The 21,037-nt window shown below is 48.2% G+C and overlaps 1 protein-coding gene across 1 annotated transcript in view; it reads right to left on the bottom strand.

The window, feature by feature from the left end:
- Hlcs (holocarboxylase synthetase) overlaps positions 1 to 21,037 on the bottom strand; it is a 114,772-nt gene that overhangs the window by 66,072 nt on the left and 27,663 nt on the right. The window lies entirely within an intron of this gene.

Genomic DNA, 21,037 nt, shown 5'->3' on the forward strand with positions numbered 1-21,037 from the left:
CCTTGGCTTTTAGGCTCCATCAGATCCCCGAGGCCTAATGCTGAAAGAATATGAAAGAAAACCCTGCTAGGCAGGCCACTGATGATGGACACACGCCGTGATCTGAGGGCCTGGGGAGGACTCGGCCAGAGTCCTTCTGCCTTTTATGCTTTTATGTACGCAAAGTTACGGTTCAGGGAAAAGGCCAGAAGATGACTGACATGCCCGGTCAGGAGGATGGGGACAGAAAGGAAGTATAACTCAAGGCCTGAGTTAACTGGCCTGAATGCTAGCTAGGAGAATATCACACTCGAGAACCTTGATAAAAATATCAAATGCAGAACCCATGGCTGTGAGGATTCTCTCTCTAAACACGTGTCATTCAATGGATTGAGTGAGTGTGTAATGAGACATGAAAGTCTACCATGGTCCCAGCTCCCTCCCCTCCATCATAGCCAGTGAGGATCCTCACGGCCACACAAGATCCCGCACACCACACAGCCATTGCTCGTTGGCTACGACAGTGTACCCCCTGCTTTACAGAAAATAAGGCATGGGGAGGCTGGCTGACTTGCCCACAAGGCTGGTCACATGGCAGCCACAGATCTGCAGCAGAAGGCCATCCCCAGCTCACTGTTCACTGTCTCCTTTAAGGTGTGATTGTTAAATTTCTTTCTTTAACAAATGAGCGTGACAGCGCTCTGGAAGTCCCCAAAATGTACCCTTGAGGGTAGGGACGGAGGCAGTCCCTCTGCATCATGACCTTGAGGGCTGAGGAGGGGCTTTCGACTCTTAGCCCCTCTGGGACCACATTTCCAGGTCCACTGTGTGGCTGATTGAGGGGGTCTAAGGGAGACTGCTCCCTATTTCCCATTTTCTAGAAGGGACTAAAGAAGCAGAGAACCTAAAAGTAGGAAACCATGACAACAAGCCTTTTGTATCAGCTATTTTTCTCATGGTTGTGACAAGACACTAGAACTCAAGGTCAAGCTGATGCAGCCCATGGAGGCAGGAAAGCATGGAGGCAGGGGGCTGGCTGCTCACACATGTCAACAGCCAAGAAACAGCATGTGACTAGGAAGCAGGACCAGGCTGTGATCTCAAGATCGGACCTCGGTGGACCACTTTCTTCAGAGAGCTGCCCCCTCATACAGGCTTCCCAACCTTCCCAAACAGCGCCACTGGCGGGAGACCGAGTTCCAGCGGGGGCCAGCGGGGGACACGTCATGCCCAAACCACAACTCCACCTTAGAAGCAAATGTCCGCGCGGACGCTTGGACACTGACTCTATTTGGAGATTCCAGTATGTGGTTGCGCATTAGGCACTTTTCTGTTGCTGTGACAGACACCCTGAGCAAAAGCAGCTTAGGGGAGAGAGTTTCCTGGGCTCCAGAGGATGAGCATGCGCACGACGGGAAGCATGGCGGTGGGGCAGGAGGCTGACAGGGAAAATCTTCCACCACAGAGACAGTGAACTGGGAATGGGGTGAGGTGCAAACTCCCCAAAGCCCACCTCCAGTGATGGTCTTCTTTCAGCAAGCTCACACACACACACACACACACACACACACACGCACACGCGCACACGCACACGCACGCGCACGCGCACGCACACGCACACGCACACGCACACGCACACGCACGCACACACCCCATGGGGACATTTCTCTTGAAGCCACCATCAAAGGAAGAGTAAAGAGGAACAGAAGAGCCCATGGCAGCTGCTAAGCCTGGAGGGGTGGGGACAAAGTCAATGTGGAGTATGTGATTTGGAGAGCCCCATACCAAATACTTCCAGTCACCAAAGATCCTCTTCCACTGATCTCCCGGGCAGAAGAGACTTATGGGAGTGCTCAGGACAGTCACCACAGGCCATGTCTAAAGTCACAGACTTCTAAAGGCCAAGTGGATCTTCATCTCTCATTGTAGGGTATGTGACCATGTCTGAGAGAAAGTAATGGAACCTCAGAGTGTCCTAGCCAAGAGACTGAGAGCACCGACCTCCAACCACATGAGTGCCTTGTTGAAAGATACTAAGTAGGAGTGTGACCAGACATCCAAGACAGCAATTGTGGGAGGTATTGGCCCTGTGGGTGGGGATGGGCAAACGTCAGGAGTGACCAGGCACCAGAAGGAGCGAGCTCCAGAGCCACCACCTTCAAGTGTCTCCTGGTGTGGATGCTCCAGCCCACCGAGGCTGCATGGCAGGACCCTTCCCACAAATGCTTCTAAAGCTTCACTCTGAGTTCAAAACAAAGGTTTGGGTTGAGAAAGGAGAACGACATCTGAGGAAAGAATAATTATCACTCAGGAACCAGGCTGAATGTCACTAGTCTTTTCCAGAAGGCCGCCCCCCTGAGGAGTACAGACAAAGGTCTTCTACCTCATCACAACCATTCCCAGCAGAGCCAGGTAACTGCCTCCAAGAAACAAACACAAAGGGAAGCCGGAATGTCAGATCCAGTCCGCCCTGAGTGGGACGACAGAGATCTGAATCCACATTACATCAAGAGTTTTATGGGCCCAAGAAGCCTTTCAAGACTGAATACCCTTTCTTGAGTCCCATGGAAATCAGAAAATCATAACCATCGCCTTTCAGGTTAAAAATCTGACTAAATCTAACTAACAACTAAAGAGTACTTTATGGGTGGTCAGATTAAACGCAGAGCAGGCGTTGATGCTGGTATGAAGTCACAATTTCTCCAGATTATGGCCAAATAGTAATTTCATCACTCTGCCCCTCCCTAGCCCATAAATTCAGACATAGTTCAGAAGCCATCCTGATTGCTGGCCCATGCCCGGCCTGGTGAAGAATCCTGGGGACATGTTCCCCTCCTCCCCGACAAGGCCTCCCTGCCAGGGGCAGGCCACACCCAGGGCTCCCTAGTCCCAGTGCTAATGAACTGGGCCTCTCTCCTAGTCCAGGGCTGGGATCAGGTGTCACGGTTCTAACACGCCCTGGATCAGCCGTCCTGGGTAGGCATGCCAGGGAGGGGTCTAATTAGCCACTTGAAGATGTCATGTTCTATGAGTAATGATCAGTGCCAGTACAATTTTAGACACGAAAACATTCCCTTAGGCATATCGGAGGCGGTGTGCCCTTCTTGTTGTCCACCCCACCCCCACCCCTGTGTGCACTTCAGCCACGGCCACAGGGCGTGGATTCACAGTGACCCACCACCCTGCTCACATCTGGTACACTGTCTTACTCAACACTGACATCTATAAATCTGCCCATGGCCATTCATGTGTCTGAATACCCATCCACAGTTTGCCTGGCACGGGGAGTTTCCAGAACATCCCTGAGTGGATGCCCTCGGGTGCAAGGCTGTTCTGGCAGGCAGCCCCACTTCTGCAGCCCCCCTCCCCACCCCCACCCCGTCAGGGCAGCCTGCTCCCCCACTGTAAGACAGTAGCTGGGAAGATGATACCTCGAGGCGGCTGCACCACGTTCTCACCTTGCCCACAGGTTCAGGGAAATCCTGGTGTGATTTTTTTTTTAACAAGGCGGCAGGTGTCGAGGCAGGATCTGAGCTTCTTTCTCACGTAGCTGAACTGGACCAGAAACGTGTGGTGAATGACAATGAGCAGGATGTTCATGTCCTTAGTGCCGCCACCTGACCTGCCTGTTATAGAAGGCTATTTATAAAGTGGGGGCATCTGAAGCCTTGGAGCCGGCTCGATGCTAGTCTTTATAGCCGGACATCTTTAAGAAATCTTGCCAAAGGGACAGCTCAAAATCCCAAGGACACAATGTCTCAAGTTCAGACGTTTAAAAATGCAATACAAAAAAAAAAAAAAATTACATCTTGACCATATCCGTGCCAAGAACTACTAATAAAATAAGTCTGCTTAAGTTAGAAATCCCTGCCCCAAAAATCAAGCAAGAAGGAACAGATGTCTAACTAGTGGGTGCCACTGGTACAACTCACAAAATTATTGGCAAGAATATGAAGATTACACACACACACACACACACACACACACACACACCCCGCCCCACCAGTAAGGCTGGACAATATCAGAAAAACAAACAAACAAACAAACATGATACACAGTGGTCCAAGGCAAAGAGAGAGTGATAATTTTTACATGTTAGAAGGGTATGATTCTGGAGATGTGGACAGGAGACTACAATCACAAATGTCAACTCTAACAATGGAGGCCACTCTCAGCTTGGTGGGCTTGGGGCAGCCGGGAACGACAACACTGGGTGGCGGGGTGGCAGGGTGACGGGGTAGTGGGGTGGCGGGGTGGCAGGGTGACGGGGTAGTGGGATGGCAGGGTGGCGGGGTGACGGGGTAGTGGGGTGGCAGGGTGGGGTGGCGGGGTGATGGGGTGACGGTGGGGAGTGGTGTGTGGAGGGAGGCCCCCTGAGCTGAGACCTACAGCCTCCTAAGTGGCTGCTGCCTCCAGCTTCTTTTTCCCCTTTTCCAAACAACAAGAATCAGGGCTAATTTTAAAGTTAGCGACCATTTAGGAAGTACCACTCAATCATGTTGTTCAGTTTTGGTGACCCTGGGGAGCAGTCTGACTTTGAAAAGGTAAAGCAAGAACGAAGAGGCTGGATCCCCACTTAGAGCCACACCCAGAGCTTTGGATGTGGCCTCCAAAGTGGTTAGGGAACTGTGGTGACTATATAGGGCAGCCCCAAGAAACACCAGGTAACAGCTGTACCCTCCTCAACTCCTGCAGCTTCAGGAACCACACAGAGCCTCTGAAACACTGGGTTCCATGACTATGCCAATGGGGCTCAGCAGGATGCCAGCGCCTTCTGCATGAGACTCAAGAGCCACCAACAGCATAGTCCTGCCTGCTTCTTACAGTACAAGCTGGATCAGCCCCCCGTGGAGGCAGGTTTCAGAACTGCATCTGGGGATCTTTATGTTCCCCTGACAGAAGGCTGGAGGACACTTCACTCCAAAATCCATTATTTGGAGAAAACCACTTTCTATGTACAAACATAAATATTTTGGCTTTGTTACGGGGTGTGAACCTGAGAAGAAGATGGAACACATAGGTAGTAGCCCAGAAAGTCAGACGGCAGCAGGAGCCCCAAGAGAGGGCTGGATGAACACAGCCATCAAACACCAACGCCAGTGCTGGAACACAGGCCAAGGAAACCAACAGGCGCACTAGGGACAGAGCTGAACATCAACGAACCCCCATTAAGACAATGCCAGGTCACAGGCTGAACCCTATGTGCATGTTTATGTCTTCAGGTAGATGGACACCCCGAAGCCACCTGTGGTCTGCAGTAGCTTACATGTGCGTTTCCTGCCCCAGTGACATTAATAAGTAGAGCTCAAGAGAACTGCACAGCATGGCCTGTTATTTCAGAGGGCCAATTCTAAAGTAAACACTTACTTCTCTGGGTGTCAGACTGCCAGACCAGGAGGTACACTAGTAACTTGTCACCACAATTCTGGAAGCGCTTTCCAACAGGCGGGAGGCATACAGACACAAATTTCAATTTTTAATAAGACTCCATGACTCACAGGAAAGGGTGAGGCTGCATCTTAACTAGTTCATCATCAGAATGAGTAGGCGTGGCTTTATCTAAGAAATTCATAACAGCTCATAAAGTTATTTATCTTAGAATCTCATTGCTAACTTTTACAAACTCATAGACCAGAAATCTCTACATTAGCTAACGTTTATGTTTAAACGCAAAACATTTAGCCCCGAGTGTTAAAACAACTTCTTTATAGAAAAGTGAGTAGAATTATATAATTATAGAAAAAGAATTAATATACTTTACAGGAATACTGCCTCCATAAACTGTGGTGGGGATTTTAGAATATCCTCTAAGAAAAACTACAGAAGTATCTAAGATTCATTTGATGAAATTCTGTGCTCTTACCTTTCAAGTACTTAAACTGCTTATACAGAAATTATGAGGCTCAAATAATAACTATCTCTGCTGTGTCCTGAATGTGTGATGCCCCGCACAGGCTCGTGTGCAGACATTCGGTCCCCTGCTGGGGGTGCTGTTTGGGGGTGTAGAAAGGCCTTTGCTGGACAAGTGTTGCTGGGGTGAATCCAGCCTCCTTTCTGTCCCCTTACACTAAGACTGCCTTTAGGATAAATTTGAAATCTTCATTAGAAAAAATATTGGGAATCTTTTTTGACAGAAGGAGAGAAACAAAAAGGAATTTGGATGAATGAATTTTACAAAACACAAATGACATCCCAAATCACAACTTTAAATAATATTTACTTACATTTTAAGATGACAGGGCCTCACTATCTAACCCTGGCAGGCCTAGAACTCGCTCTGTAGACTGGGCAGGCCTCAGACCCAAAGACATACACCCTCCTCTGCCTCATGAGTGCTGGGGTTAAAGGTGTGCATCACCACGCCGGGCCTTGAAGTTTCTTTAAGTAAACATATCCTATAGAGATCTCCTGGGAAGACTAGGAGCAGGTGGGGGTGGGAACATGAGGGATTGGGGGGGAGGGTGGTGGTGGATGGAGGGGGGGAGTAATGAAAGAGCTATCTTGATGGGGAGGGGTACTTGGGGGCCAAGTAGAAACCTGGTGCAAGGGAAGCGCCCAGGAATCTACAGGAAGACCCCAGCTAGGACTCCTAGCAATAGTGAGTAGGTAGCCTGAACCGGCCGCCTCCTGGGACCAGACTGGTGACTACTCTCAGTGTCACCAGGGCCTTCATCCAGTGACTGATGGAAACAGAGGCAGAGATCCACAGCCGAGCACTGGGGCAAACTTCGGGAGTCCTGATGAAGGGAGGAGGATCGCTGGAGCCAGAGGGCTCAAGGTTATCACAAGGGTACTGTGGATATCGCTCTGGATGCTGTGAATGTGTTGCTCTGATTAGTTAATAAAGTGCTAACTGGCCAGTAGCCAGGCAGGAAGTACAGATGGGACAAAGAGAGAGAAGAATTCTGGGAAGAGGAAGGCTAAGTCAGGAGTCTCCAGCCAGACACAGAGAAAGCAAGATGTGAAGGCAGAACTGAGAAAAGGTACCAAGCCACATGGCTAAACATAGATAAGAATTATGGGTTAATTTAAGTGTAAGAGCTAGTCAGTGGTAGGCCTGAGCTAATGGCCAAGCAGATTGAATTAATATAAGCCTCTGTGTGTTTACTTGGGTCTGAGCGGCTGCAGGACTGGTGGGTGAGAGAGATTTGTCCTGACCGTGGGCCAGGTGGGACACAGGGAAACTTCACAAGGGAGCCACAGAAACAACTAACCTGGGCTCATAGGAACTCAGAGACTCTGGACCGACGGCTAGGGAGCCTGCATGGGACTGACCTGGGCCCTCTATATATGTGTGGCAGTTGTGTAGTTTGATCTATTGTGAGGCTCCTAATGGTAGAAGGGCCTGTCCCCAACACTTTGCCTTCCAGGAACCCACTCCTCACACTGGGTTGCCTTGCCCAGCCTTAATACAAGGGGAGGAGCTTAGTCTGACCTCTACTTAATATGCCAACCTGTGTTTACACCCATGGAGGCCTGCCCCTTTCTGACCAGAAACAGAGGAGGAGTGGAAGGGGGTTGAGGGGGGGGGGTAGGAGGCAGGTGGAGGGAACAGGAGGGAGAGGAAACTGCGGTCGGGTAAAATAAAAGAATAAATTTAATTAATGATAAAAAACAAAACTGTCAGTCAATATTGCTCCTGTGACACTGATGGCATGGTGGCATGCCCAGACGCTCCCTCTGATGCTTAACATGGCTAAGACGGTGAAACCATCCTAGAAGGGGATGTCGGGTAGATACACGCCAGCATGTAACTGGTAACATCTACAGAGTGCAGAACTCAAGGGATGGACGCTAAGGTAAATGATGACAGATTTACTAGCAATGTGCCAATGGAGCCGTAAAAGCCCATCCACAGTGAACGCTACTAGTAACAGGGAAATGGGGACGGGGTGGTGGGAGTTCAGGGGGAATGGAAGGAGCCCACGAAAGCCCCCTACTTCCTGTACACGCGAAGCTCCTCTAGGAGGCTGGACATGGCTCTGCGGTTCAGAGCGCCAGCTGCTCCCGCAGAAGAGCACGTCTGGTTTACAGCACCCCCATCAGGAAGCTCACAATCGTCCTCAGCCCCAGTTCCTCCTGCAGGGACCTGTGCTCACAGAGAGACGCGTGGTTTAAAAATCAAAAACAAACCTAAAAAGACTCCTCGAAGGGATGAACTGAGAAACAAACCGTCCCTCCATTTTGACGATTTCATTGTTCACCGTTTGCGAACAACGCTGTGAGGCAGCGCAAAGAGGAAGCCTGTGCCCAAGGCTCTGCCTCTGCACACCACAGCCGGGGTTCCAGACGCTATTTTAGAAGTGCGTGATGAAGAATAACTAGTATGGGCGTTTTTCTTTTGGTGCTGGCTGGCAGGCTGTTCTGCCTAAGAAAACATAATGCAAGATGTATTCAAATAAAAGCAAGAATGAAGGTGAACTTTAATCCCTCAGAGAGAAACCCAATCGATTGGACCCATAAGGAAAGATGAAGTCGCTAAGGTGCTCCCTAATTGCAGCTGCTTTGGTGGGCAGTGTGCTGGCGAAGCAGATGTGGGAGACCATTAAAGCCAGGCTCCAACATCTGTTTACAATTCCAAGGCAATTGTAAATACAGCAGAGAAGGTCAATTGGGCCAATTAAGGCCGATGTGCAAACCCACCACTGTGGATTTCTTTCCAAGCTTAGATAGACTTGACTCTTTCTGTTTCAATTTTCTACAACCACATGCCAAAAAAAAAAAAAAAAAAAATTAACACAGGAAATGATCTTAATAACAACTTTTGTCCATTTTGATGGCGACATAAAAAAAAAAAAAAAAAAAAACAGCAGCAAAGTCTGTGTTCACAGCACAGCCCTAAATGTGTACCCTGGGCTTCACGAAACCCACGTTCCCTCTCTCTCTGCTCCATTCCAGGGGAGCCAGACCAGAGAGGCAAGGAATGACGGCAATAAAAGCCAGCGCCACGATACAACTCCACCATGCTCTCAGACATCCTTGGAACATTCCTGCTTCTTCTCTCAGGGTCTTCAAGACAAAAATGGAACAGGCTTCCAGAACATTCTAAGCCAGTGTGGCAAAGACCTACACTGTTAAACCACTTGCTCCTGGTAGAGTGAGGCCTGGACAGTAAGTGTGGAGGAGGACACGGTGTCCATGGCATGACAAGGTCATCTTTGGGGAAGTGGCAGCTCAGGTGAAGTTACCAGTCAGTCGAGGGGCGTTTGTGAAGGGTAAGGAACAAGCATGGCAAATCTACTTTCTTTTGAGGTCACAATGATGGCCACTAAGGGACACTCAGTACTGTTTTTGTTAGCCCGGGTCTCTAAATTCCTCTCCTTATGGAGAAGGGGAAAGGATGGCTGGGCAGACTTGGATTCACACTCTGCATCTTCTGATCAAGGGACCACAGAATCTGTTTGCTCATCTGTGAAATGGGGGTGCTACCACAGGGTAAGCACTCAATAAATGCTGGCTTCTCAGGGTGGAAATACATTAGACACTTAATAAACGCTGGGTTCCTCTGTCCTCTTCTGAGATCCTCAGGCCTTCATCAAAACACCACTCCAGGGGCTGGACCTGAGGTCCCAATCAGGGTGGCTGGTACTCATGAAGGCTGCTGCCTTAGTTACTTCTGGGGAAGGCCTGACCAGGCTGCGGAGATGTTGCTGCTGTTTACTATTACCTGCTTTGGTTTGGGTTAAGCCAAAAATGTAGCTAATGAGAGCATGAGGTCAGTCTTAAGAGGGACCTCTAGGCCGCAGAACTGGGAGACACCGTACTAAGGGTAGGACAAATGGTTTCGGAAAGTCAATGCAGCCGAGGAACCTACGCTAAGAAAGACCTTTTTTTTTTTTTTTTTAATGTCTTCTTTTTCTCCTCAACCTTGAGGCTCATTCCCTCAGGTCTGAGCTCAGAGAGTCCCCTATCTAAACAACTGCTAAATCTGAGAGCAAACAGCTCAACGCCTTGTGGTCTTTGGCGACACTCATGTCAATAAACCGGTCTCAGCTTGATTGGCCCAACAATGCCAGACTGAGCGCCAGCGTTCATCCTTCTAGCGTGTACGGGGATTTCCAAAGGGCCGTGCCAAGAACAGCTCCTGCGAGGTTTGCAGCCTTTTCAGAAACACAAAAATCTAATTCACTTTGCTGGTTGTTCCAGCCATTCAGCTTATACTAATTTAAAAACCTCCTGTTTTATACATAATGGTGTTTGGAACGCCACCACTGTCACAGTATAAAAATGTATAAAGATCACAAAAGAGAAGAGGTCTTCCGTCCTTCCACACCCCCCTCCCAATAGGCCTGGTAAACTTTCATCTTATTTAAATGCAAATTTAAAAGCTTTTTAAATACAAAAATTGGGTAATGCTGTATTATTATTTTTGGATGTGTTTCATGATCTGTAAGAGCTATGTAACAGATCAAATGAACATATAATTATTGTACATGGATGGTGCTTTCTGTATTATAAATCACAGAGCAACAAAGATCCACATATACACATCTCTGCGCTTACTCCATTTTCCTCAGGTTAAATTCCTAAGAACTGAATTGTTGGGCTCAACTTCACACATTTCAGGGTGTTTGATACACAAGGTACATCAAGGAGGCCATATTAAATCTGCATCTACAAGTACAAGAGCATCCTTAGCCTTATACTTCTGCCCAAATAATTTGTGTGCAATGGAGCATGGGGTGTGTACTTGCCTGTGTTAGTACATGTAGAGGCCAGAGGTTGATCTCGGGGTGCCTTTTGCTATTGCTCCCCACCCTGTTCTCTCTTCAGACAGGGTTTCTCACTGAAACTGGGGCTTGCGATTTCACTTTGGCCAGGCTGGTGGGCCAGCAAGTCCTGGGGTCCTCCCTTACCCTGTAATTGCTGGGGCTGCAGATGCACACCGCCATGACCAGCTTCTTATGTGGATGTCTGAGATCTGAACTCAAGTCCTTATCCTCATATAGCAAGTTCTTCACCTGCTGGGCCATCCCTCCAACCTCCAAATAACTCTCTAATCTCTGCTAGCTTAGCATGCAAAAATTACATCATTTCCATTTCTATGAATAATGACATTTAGGTCTTTGCCACATTTGTTCTGGTCACCTGATGTCTTTGAGAAACTGACTGTTGGTTTCCTGACTAATGGTAAGATTATTTAGTAGAATGAGAACATGAACTTTGATACCAGTGTCCTTTCTCCCGCACTTGGATGTTGGGCAGCATGAGTTGATCCTCAGGCCCCACCGTCCGGCACAGCCCATCAGCGTCTTCACCCATGCTCTTCTTGGACCTTTAAGCTTTAAAGATCTTTCCTTTCTACGAGAAGACAATCTTAGACACTGTGCTGACGGTACTGTCCTGACTTGGTTTCCTATGGATAGATCTCTTTTTATTGAAAACTTCATGCACGTATATAAAGTGTTTTGATCAAGCCCACCCCCCCCCCCGTTTGCCCCCACACCCCTTTCCCCTCCCCACCTTTCTACCCACCTCTTTTCCGCCCAACTTCGTGTATGGCACTCATTTTAATTGCAGTGATCGAGAGGGCAAAACAGAGTTGAGGAAAGAAAACAGAAACCCCAGAGGAGGGAGAAAAGGTGGGAAGGTTTCTAAAGATAACATTTGGCAGACTCAGGCTAAATGCAGGTCTAATTTGCTTCTTAGTTAATGAAGGAGAAAATGGAGATTCTGAAGAAGAAAAGGTTCATTCTAGAGCAGCAATAATGAAATCCCACTGAAGACAATAACAACATTCTTGTTATACATGGAAATCTAATCCTAAAATAATAAGGGATATATTGATACAACAGTGCTGTGAATAAATTTCATTTAAGTGATGTTATTCTAACAATGACCCAGAAAGTGTTGAACTAAAGTCATCTGTTACCTGTCCCAGGTGTGGGACAAATAAAACCCACTTAGAGAACCCCAGGCATCCGGGAGCATATATACAGAGCAGAGTGTTTAGTGTGCAGCCGATTAATCAACTATGGTGTACTACAGGATGTGTAAGTTTATAAAGCGCTTAGGCACAAATATATATGCATATACACATAACTTTTGCTTCTGTCAAAACGTAAAAAAGAAAAACTATCAAACTCGGTGCATGCTGTCTGGCCATTAAATGTAATCATAATCTCATTAGAGACGAATGGCTGGCCACCGCTGTGCCAACCCACGTTCCTCTCAAATGGGGTAGGAAGGAGCCTCTGGAGTGTCTGGCTGGAAGAAGGCCGAGGAGGTGCGGGGTTGGGGCGTGGGGTGAGTGGGGGGGGGGAACTGGACCCTATTCAGTGTGGTAAGGCTGTCCGGACCAGTCCAGACACCCTGCTAGGGACAGGAGTGGAGGTGGCCAGGGCAGAACCGTGTCCAGCACCATGCTCCTGCCTTCCTGGGTGTGTGTGGAAGTCTGGCTCTGACCTTCCCAGATGGCTGGGGGCACTGCAAGCTTCCCTACATCATCCTTTCCCTTAAAATGTGTGTGTGTCTCTGTGTGCCTGGGTATGTGTAAGTGCACATCTGAGTGTGTGCATGTCTGCAAGTGCTGTGCAGTCTTTGTGTGTGTACATCAGTATGTGGGTGTGCAACTATGTGTGGTGCATGTGTGCACATGTCTGTGGGGGTGTGTGCAGGTCTGTGTACAGATGTACATGTGTGTGACGGTAGGGTTATCTTAGGAGACCCCTGTGCTAGGCCAATCTCCAGTCCACACAGCAACACAACATGGACCGTACATGGTCCAGAGAAGGAACAGTGCCTGTTTTTAACACCCAGAGTCTTGAGACAGCCCCTTGCTCCACCCCCACCCCACAAAGCTCCCTTCCTCACTACAAGAGTAAAGGCAGACAGGACCTCAAAGGGTAGGGCACTGTAGCCACCTCATGCCTGACTTCCTTACACCAGCTGTCAGTAAATTCACACCAATGAGAACTGTGTGCATTCCCCCGGGGTTCCTGACAAGGTGCACAGGGCCCAGGGATCCTTCTTCTTCTTGGCACCACAGGAGACCAGAGGTTCCTTCTCCTGCCAGAGGCCTATCACCAGCTCCCAGCAGGCCCTCAACACCAGGCAGCTGATTTACCAGATAACCACTGTCCACAGTCACAACCTGGGTCCTGCTGCCTAGCGTCAGCCATTTTCTGTTCCATCAGTGACAAAGGTCATATTTGTGCTGTATGAAGTGACCCCTTCCTCAAACTGATTCCCATGTCCTGCCCACACAGTGCCCGCACACTTCCTCCCAGAGTTTCAGAGCAACCAGAGTCCTTGGTCTTTCTCTGGGGAGGAGGTTTCCCTCAAAGCCTGTTTCTTAACCCACACTCTGAGATCTTGAAGACCCCACCTCAAATCCTGGTGTAGAACAGTCTCCTGTTCAGAGACAGCAAAGCTGCCTGAAAAATGGCCCTCAGGCACAGGCAAGTGCACACACACACACACACACACACACACACACACGCGCACACACACACACACACACACGCACACGCACACGCACACGCACACACACACACTCCCCTCTCTGTGCCTACATCACAGCTTCTCCTCCATCCATTTCAATTCAAACTCAAAATCTGATAAAAATGAACAAACAAAAACAATCCTTTAACAAGACACCATAAGCCCAGGTGGCTCCTGAGTATAGATATTTGTGTGTGTGTGTGTGTGTGTGTGTGTGTGTGTGTGTGTGTGTGTGTGCAAGTACATGATGGCATACAAGTGCACGCCTGTACACAAAACATGTGCACATGAACGTAGATGACAAAGGACCACCTTGGCTGTTGTCCGTCAGGCCGTCTTCTTTGTTTTGTTTCTGAGACAGGGTCTCTCACTGACCAGGAACTGGCTAAGCAGGCTCTGACCCGAGGACATGCCTATTTTTACCTCACTGCCTGTTACATGCACGCTACCACGACAGCCTTTTCACACAGGTTCTGAGAACTGAACACAGATCCTCAGCCCTGTGAGGCAAGCTCTTTACTGACTGAACCATCTCCCTGGCCTGCATCTCAGGCACATTACCGAGAGGAGACCGTGGCTTCAGAAGCAAGACGTTCTGATTAGGGGGCCTCTTCCTCCATGGAGATGTGTCACGGGGTGAGGCAGATGGAGTGTAGACAGCTTTTGTTTAACCATCTGGAACCTTCCAAGAATGCTTGACTTCCAAAATCAGTACAGAGGACTACAATACAGGTACCTCACTTCCTCCGGGGACAAACTCCGTGCCACAGTTACCCATCTAAGGCTCCAGGAGAGGGAGTGGACCTCATCATGGGAACATGAACACCAACAGGCTTGTCCGAGAGGTGAATGTGGACTTTGACGGAGAGCCTGGTGTGGCTAACTAGCATGCTGTGAGGGTTGGCTTTGCTAGCTAGAGGACAGAGTGGATACTTTCTATAAACAGTAGACACCCAATCCCAAGGTCCGCTGCTTTTTACGCAAACATACTTAAAGGGCAGAAAAAATAAAGCCGTTTTAAGAAGCAGATTGTATTAATGACGGTGTTCTAACATGAAACATGTCAACTTCTTAGCTGGTTTTAGGTATCTTAGATACTTAGTTAACTTAGACAAGTTACAGTAAAGCCTCCAGAATCCTCCAGGGATTAACAAAGTGACCGACCCTAACGACTACCAACAAATCCTCTCACAAATCAGGTGGTTTCCAGCATTTCACCAAAACTGAAGGAGGTCCTGGCTACTTCATAGCTGACAAGCTGGCAAAAATAATTACTGATGGGAGAGCAATGTAATTTTTGACATTTTACTTGTAAACATTTCAAAAGAGTGATTGGAGCTGCTTAAAAAAAAAAAAATCAATTCCTTCCATCCTGATGGAGCTGACGTGTGTTTTTGCTACAGAGGAACCACCGGAGTGACCAATAACAGACTTTTCAAGCGTGAAACTGGATCACAAAAATATAATCTATGGAGGAGCAGAATGGAAACGTGACTTCAAGGAGATACAACCCCAGTGTGAAATTATAACCACTACAGAGCACTTCCAGGAACCGCCAGCGGTAACAGGCCGCCAGCAGGTGACAGGCTCGGGTGAACGCCTACTTTAGAATTTGTGCTGCTACCGCTGAACATCAGTATTTATCACACCGAGAGCTGCACTCTGAAGATACTTCAACTTTGGATAAAACGCTAAGTGTTGGTTTAAACCCATGTAAGGGATTTAAGGATTTTTCAGAACTGTTTGGGGGCACACAAAAACAAAGCTGAGGAACCACAGCAGTCAGGGCACCCCGTTACTTGCCTGAACCAAATGCCCACTGGCTGGGGGAGGGGAGTAGTTCCAGGGAGGCTGCATGTGAGAGGATGGATGGATGGTAACGAGACCTGAAGGCAGGCTCTGAGCACCAGCAGTGGCGCCTCAGCCGCCACCTGAAGAGGCCCTCAGTTTCACTCATGTTTGAGCAACCTGTGAGCAGGCCAGGCCCGGGAACTCAAGAAACCAGAGTGTCTGAGTCACAGAAGTTGCACAGAGGGCCTCACCCAGCACTCAGGTCCCAGTCCTGCCCCAGGGCCACCGGAGTGTTCTTCCCTTTGCTTTCTGGTTGTTACTACGGTGACTAGATTTGTGCTCAGAGGGCCAAGGAATCCCGCTGCCTTGCCTTATCCAATGAAACAAAACTTGAATTCCATTGGACAATACAGAAGATGGACCATCTACCCACAACTGTCCAATGCAGGAACTTCGTTTCTTTGTTCTGTTTTTTGTTTTTTGAGACAGGGTTTCTCTGTGTAGTGCTGGCTGCCCTCTGCCTCCCAAGGGCTGGGATTAAAGGCGTACACCACCACTGCCTGGATTGATTTCATTCTTGTATGTGAACAGAAAGTATCTTTTGTACAGTTTTATTACACACTAAGTGTTCCAAAGATGTTACCACCATGAAAACCATGGTGAGAAAGGCAGAGTCCGCATAAGGCACAGGGTCAAATTCTTACCATGTGAAATGGTGATGTCTGGGCTGCCAAACAACCTGGGACAAGCCTGTTGGTGTTCATGTTCCCATGATGAGGTCCACTCCCTCCCACTTTGAGCAGAGGCAGGGGTGCCTAACTACCAATCTACCCCCATGAGTACCCAGAAATGAGCATATGCATAGTATTTTACTTTAATAAAGAACCTTATTTCTTATTTCTTTTGAAGTTTAAACATTATACTGGTCTTTAAAACGATGTATGCAGACAAGTCATAAAACCTACAAATTTAACTGCAGAATGTTAAAGACTGTGATGCAAAATATTTATTATCAAAAGAGAAGCAGACATGCTACAACATGGATGAACCTATAAAGAATTTCCACTGCAGGCTAAGTGCACAGCACAGTGGCAATGCACCGGCTTACAGGCACAGTGCTCTGGTTCTGATCTCCAGCACCACATGCACACACACATACATAAATATGCACGTGCACAGTACACACACACACTCGCTCACACACACACACACACACTTCAGGAAGTAAAAGATAACTGTCACAAGAAGCCAGAGGTTATGTAACTCTACATGTCTCCAAGGCCAGGACAGGCAAATTGGTAGCAGCAGACAGTGGCCGCTGAGGCTGGAGAGGAATCAGAGGGGATGCCCAGGGTGACTGCTTATGGGCACAGGGATTCCTTGGGGAGGACAATGAAAATGTTCTAAGGTTGACTGTGGGGAGAATACACTAAAAGCCACTGGATTGATTGCACACATACTATAAATGCCCAAATGTTACAGGATGCGAATTATGTCTCACTTAGGCTGTTTCTAAAATGCAGTAGGCCTAACTTGTTTGAGAAGCAGGGGGAAGGTCGTGGGACACACTGGTGGGGTGCCTGCTGCATTAAAGCTGCTGTGCAGTCACAGATGACTCCACTGTGCAGGGAGGGAAGGCTACGTTCTGAAACGGCATACAAGCGCAATAAATACAGGTAAGACTTTCCAAAAGGTGGTCTCAGATTTCAAATGAAAAACAGGGCTTTTATGGGTCAGAGAGATAGAACACATACCGTACCAAGAGCAGTCCCTTGAAAGTCCCCGCACACCCAGTCAGCACGCTGAACAGCCTTTCCAGGCAGCGCAGCATCAGGCAATGTAACACAGCCCACGAAGCAATGAAAAGAAAACAGCAGGAAGAAAACCCCACAGCCCTACAGCCCCCACCCCACAGCCCCAACACCAATAATCACCTAGTTAAGGGAAAACCACATCTAGGGACTGTGTTCTCTCACCTCTGGTTATGAGGTGGGCACAAGCCAGTGTATAAAATAGCTAATGTATTCCAAAGTCAGAGACAGTGCAAGAGAACAAAGATTTATAAGCAGGGAAAATCTAACACATGTATACACACATACACACACACACACACACACACACACACACACACACACACTCTCTCTCCAGACATGGACACACACACATGCATACATCATATATATATATATATATATATATATATATATATATATACATATATGTATATATATACATATATGTATATATACACATACATGCAAACACACGAACATATACCCACATGCACACACATACATGCATGCACACACATACATATGTATATATACATATATATATACACATGAACACATACCCACATGCACACACATGCACGCACGCACACATACATATATATACATATATGTACACATGAACACATACCCACATGCACACACATGCACACACATGCATGCACACATACATACATATGTATATATACATATATGTACACATGAACACATACCCACATGCACACACATGCAGGCAGTGTCATCCTTTGATTGCCTTAAAGTTATTAATACATTAACAAAAGCAGGGACCACTTCCAATGGTACCACACACATATTACAGGGGTCGTTCCTCAGGTGTTGCCCACCCTGTTTCTTGAGACAGTCTCCACTGACCTGGAACTCACTGATGGCTGGATGGATGGCCATCAGGCCACAGGCATCTGCCCTCTCTACCTCCCTAGCCCTGGATTACAAACATGTGTCCCCACATCTGACTGACTACATGAGTTCTGGAGAGTGAACTGGAGTCCTCATGGAAGTACCTAGTCAGCTGAGTCATCACCACAGCCCACAGTGAGGATGTCTAACGAGATAGGGAAGTAGTGTCAAGGTGGGTGCTATGGCCAGGGGAGAGTGACCCTGGGAACGCATCCACCAGCCATGCTGCTCAAGCTAGCCAGTGGGCACAGGGGAGGGAAGGGGGCAAGAATCCAGCAATTATGCACAGAGACCAGTGGCTGCTGAGGTCAGGTGTAGCCTTGACCTCTGACCTAGAATAGTTCCTGCTGTGAGATGTCTTTCTGTATGCTGTGAATATGTGTTGCTCCCACTGGTTAATAAATAAAGCTGTATTGGCCTATGGCAGGGTAGGATGGAGCCAGGCAGGAAATCCAGGAGAGATGGAGAGAGAAGAAAGGCAAGTCAGAGGAGAAGCAAGATGTGAGAGAACAGGTAACGCCACGAAGCCGCGGCAAAACACAGATTAATAGAAGTGGTTAAGTTGTAAGAGCTAGTTAATAAAGAGCCTGAGCCATAGGCCATACAGTTTGTAATTAATATAAGCCTCTGGGTTTACTTGGGACCAGGCGGGACACAGGAAAACTTCCAACTAGGAGTCCTTTACAGGTCACTTGCTCACACTGCTGACCTTCACAGAGCACCAACTCAAGGGCAGGTCATGTATTAGATGAGACAGGACAGCATGTGTGTGCACATGCACCCTGTACACAGGACACACAGGCCAACCTTAACTGACCACTTGACCCATTCCTGAGGAGTCACACGCAGTGCTGGAGCTCATCCCTTCCTTCTCTGAGTGCCTGAATTATTATTCCTGAATTTTATCGGGTGGGGAAGCTAAGCAGAGAGACCATGCTGCTTCTCCAAGGTCACCTAGTTTCCCCAAGATCATCCAGTCAGTCAGCGATGGCTAGGACTCCAGCCACGCCCTCTGGGAGGCCACACCCACCAGGAGGCCATGCCCTCCATGAAGCCATACTAATTCCCCAAACTGGCCACACAGGTGTAGCATGAATCTTAAAAGGTCTTATTAATTAATTCAAACCTGAGACCAGTTATTGGGGTGAATGCTGGAAGGTCAGAGACACAGAACAAGCCACAGCTTCCTCACCTCGCCACTTCCTCAGCTGGTTTTGTTTCCTCAGGCTGCAAGCTTGAGTCCTTATCCAAATGAATCTCAGCTGAACTGTGCTGCTCCAAAGCCTAAAAGCTTAACCAGCCAAATGCTGAACCAGCCAAATGCTTCTAGTTTCTGGTCTTCACGCCTTATATAATCTTTCTCTTTCTTCCCCCACTCCCTGGAATTAAAGGTGTGAGTCACCACGCCTAGCTGTTTCCAAAGTGGCCTTGAACTCACAGAGATCCACCGGGTTCTGCCTCCCCGAGTGCTGGGATTAAAGGCGTGTGCTACCACTGCCTATCCTCATGTTTAATATTGTGGCCGTTCTGTTCTCTGATCCCAGATAAGTTTATTAGCCTGCACAATATTTTTGGGAACACAATACCACACACAGGACAAAGCTTGAATGAATGGGTGGCACGGACTGGGCAGACCAAAGCGAGGGCTTTGTGGACGTAAGGTGCAAGCCCAAGTCTTACACTGAGAGATTCACATGTTAACTCTAAGCCACTGCTGGCAGAGATACACTGTGATGCTCATACGGATTCTGTGTGAGCCCAATGAACCAACGATACCTTTAGCTTCTTGTTGGGATGAGGAGAGGAGCCTGAAGGCGGGAAAAGCAATAAATAAAAAGGCAAAACAATTATTTCTCTGTGAAACTCACGGGGAATGCCGAATCTCCTAAAGCAGTCCAGTTTAGACACAGCACGTCTGAAGAGCGCTAAAGGTTTCCCAGAGTTAACACAAACGCAGCAGCGGTGGCTCAGGCTGACCGGGTAATTTCTCCCCAGTAGGAGCCACTTACCTACTTTAACTTGCTGCTACTTAGAAATTATCACTCAATCAATTACCGTCCACCTGGGTTTGTTTTCACAGAGAGCTCCAATAAAATGAGTGTGAAAACAAGTTAAAGGCATTCTAGTCATTTTCCTGATTTTTCACCTCTCCCGACGGTGGGTATGTTGACAGAAAAATTGCTTGATTTGATTTCCACAGACACTTACGGAATGCTGACCAGGTTCTGTGCTCAGGGCTGGAGTCGTTTCACAACAAATGGGAGAAACCCAGTCCCCATCCTTGAGGGGTACACACACGTCTCCAGATCAAAACACCCGGAGGAACGCCCGTGATCTGCCAGCCACGCCCTCCTTCCCTCCACACCACCTTCACTGCCCAGACACATAGCAGAGAAACCTCAGCTCCTGTCGTCGGCTGCTCCAGCTGTGGGAACACACTTTCGCCAAGAGATGGTTGATATATTTTGTTGTTGCTGCTGCTGTTTTTATTATCATGGTCTCCAGCCTCAAACTCACCGTTAGCTCCAGTGCAAACCTGAATTCCTGACCCTCCTGCCTCCGCTTTCCAGGCGCTGTGATCATGGGCACGCACTGCCACACCTGGCCCTCATTTTAATTTTAAAGACTATCTCTTGTTGTAAGGCGGGGAGGTGGGTAACAGCCATGTGCTCTGCAAACGGGAGGACCTGAGTTCGATTCTCTGGCATTCGTGTAAAATTGTAATCCCAATCAGACAAGCATGAGCATGCGCCTGTGCCTGTAACCTCAGTGCCTCAGGGTGCACACAGGTGGATCCTGAGAGTCCCCTGGCTGGAGAGCTTCTGGTTTAACAACAGACCACAGAAAAGAGAGGTAAGAGGTCTCAAGGCAACAAGGCTGAGGTGGGAAACAGAGGAAGACACACTGTGTCCAGCTCTGGTGTCTCCATCACATGCATAGGAGTATGTCCACACACGTGTGTACAGTACACGTACACACACACACACGCACGCACGCACGCACGCACGCACGCACACGCACGCACGCACGCACACACACACAGTATCTCCCTTTTAATCATTTCTGATGCAAGCTTCTATATTTCTATCATCAGCTTTTTAAAAGGTACAACTTTT

The sequence above is a fragment of the Onychomys torridus genome, chromosome 12, assembly GCF_903995425.1.
Source record: "Onychomys torridus chromosome 12, mOncTor1.1, whole genome shotgun sequence".
Taxonomy (NCBI): Eukaryota; Metazoa; Chordata; class Mammalia; order Rodentia; family Cricetidae; genus Onychomys; species Onychomys torridus.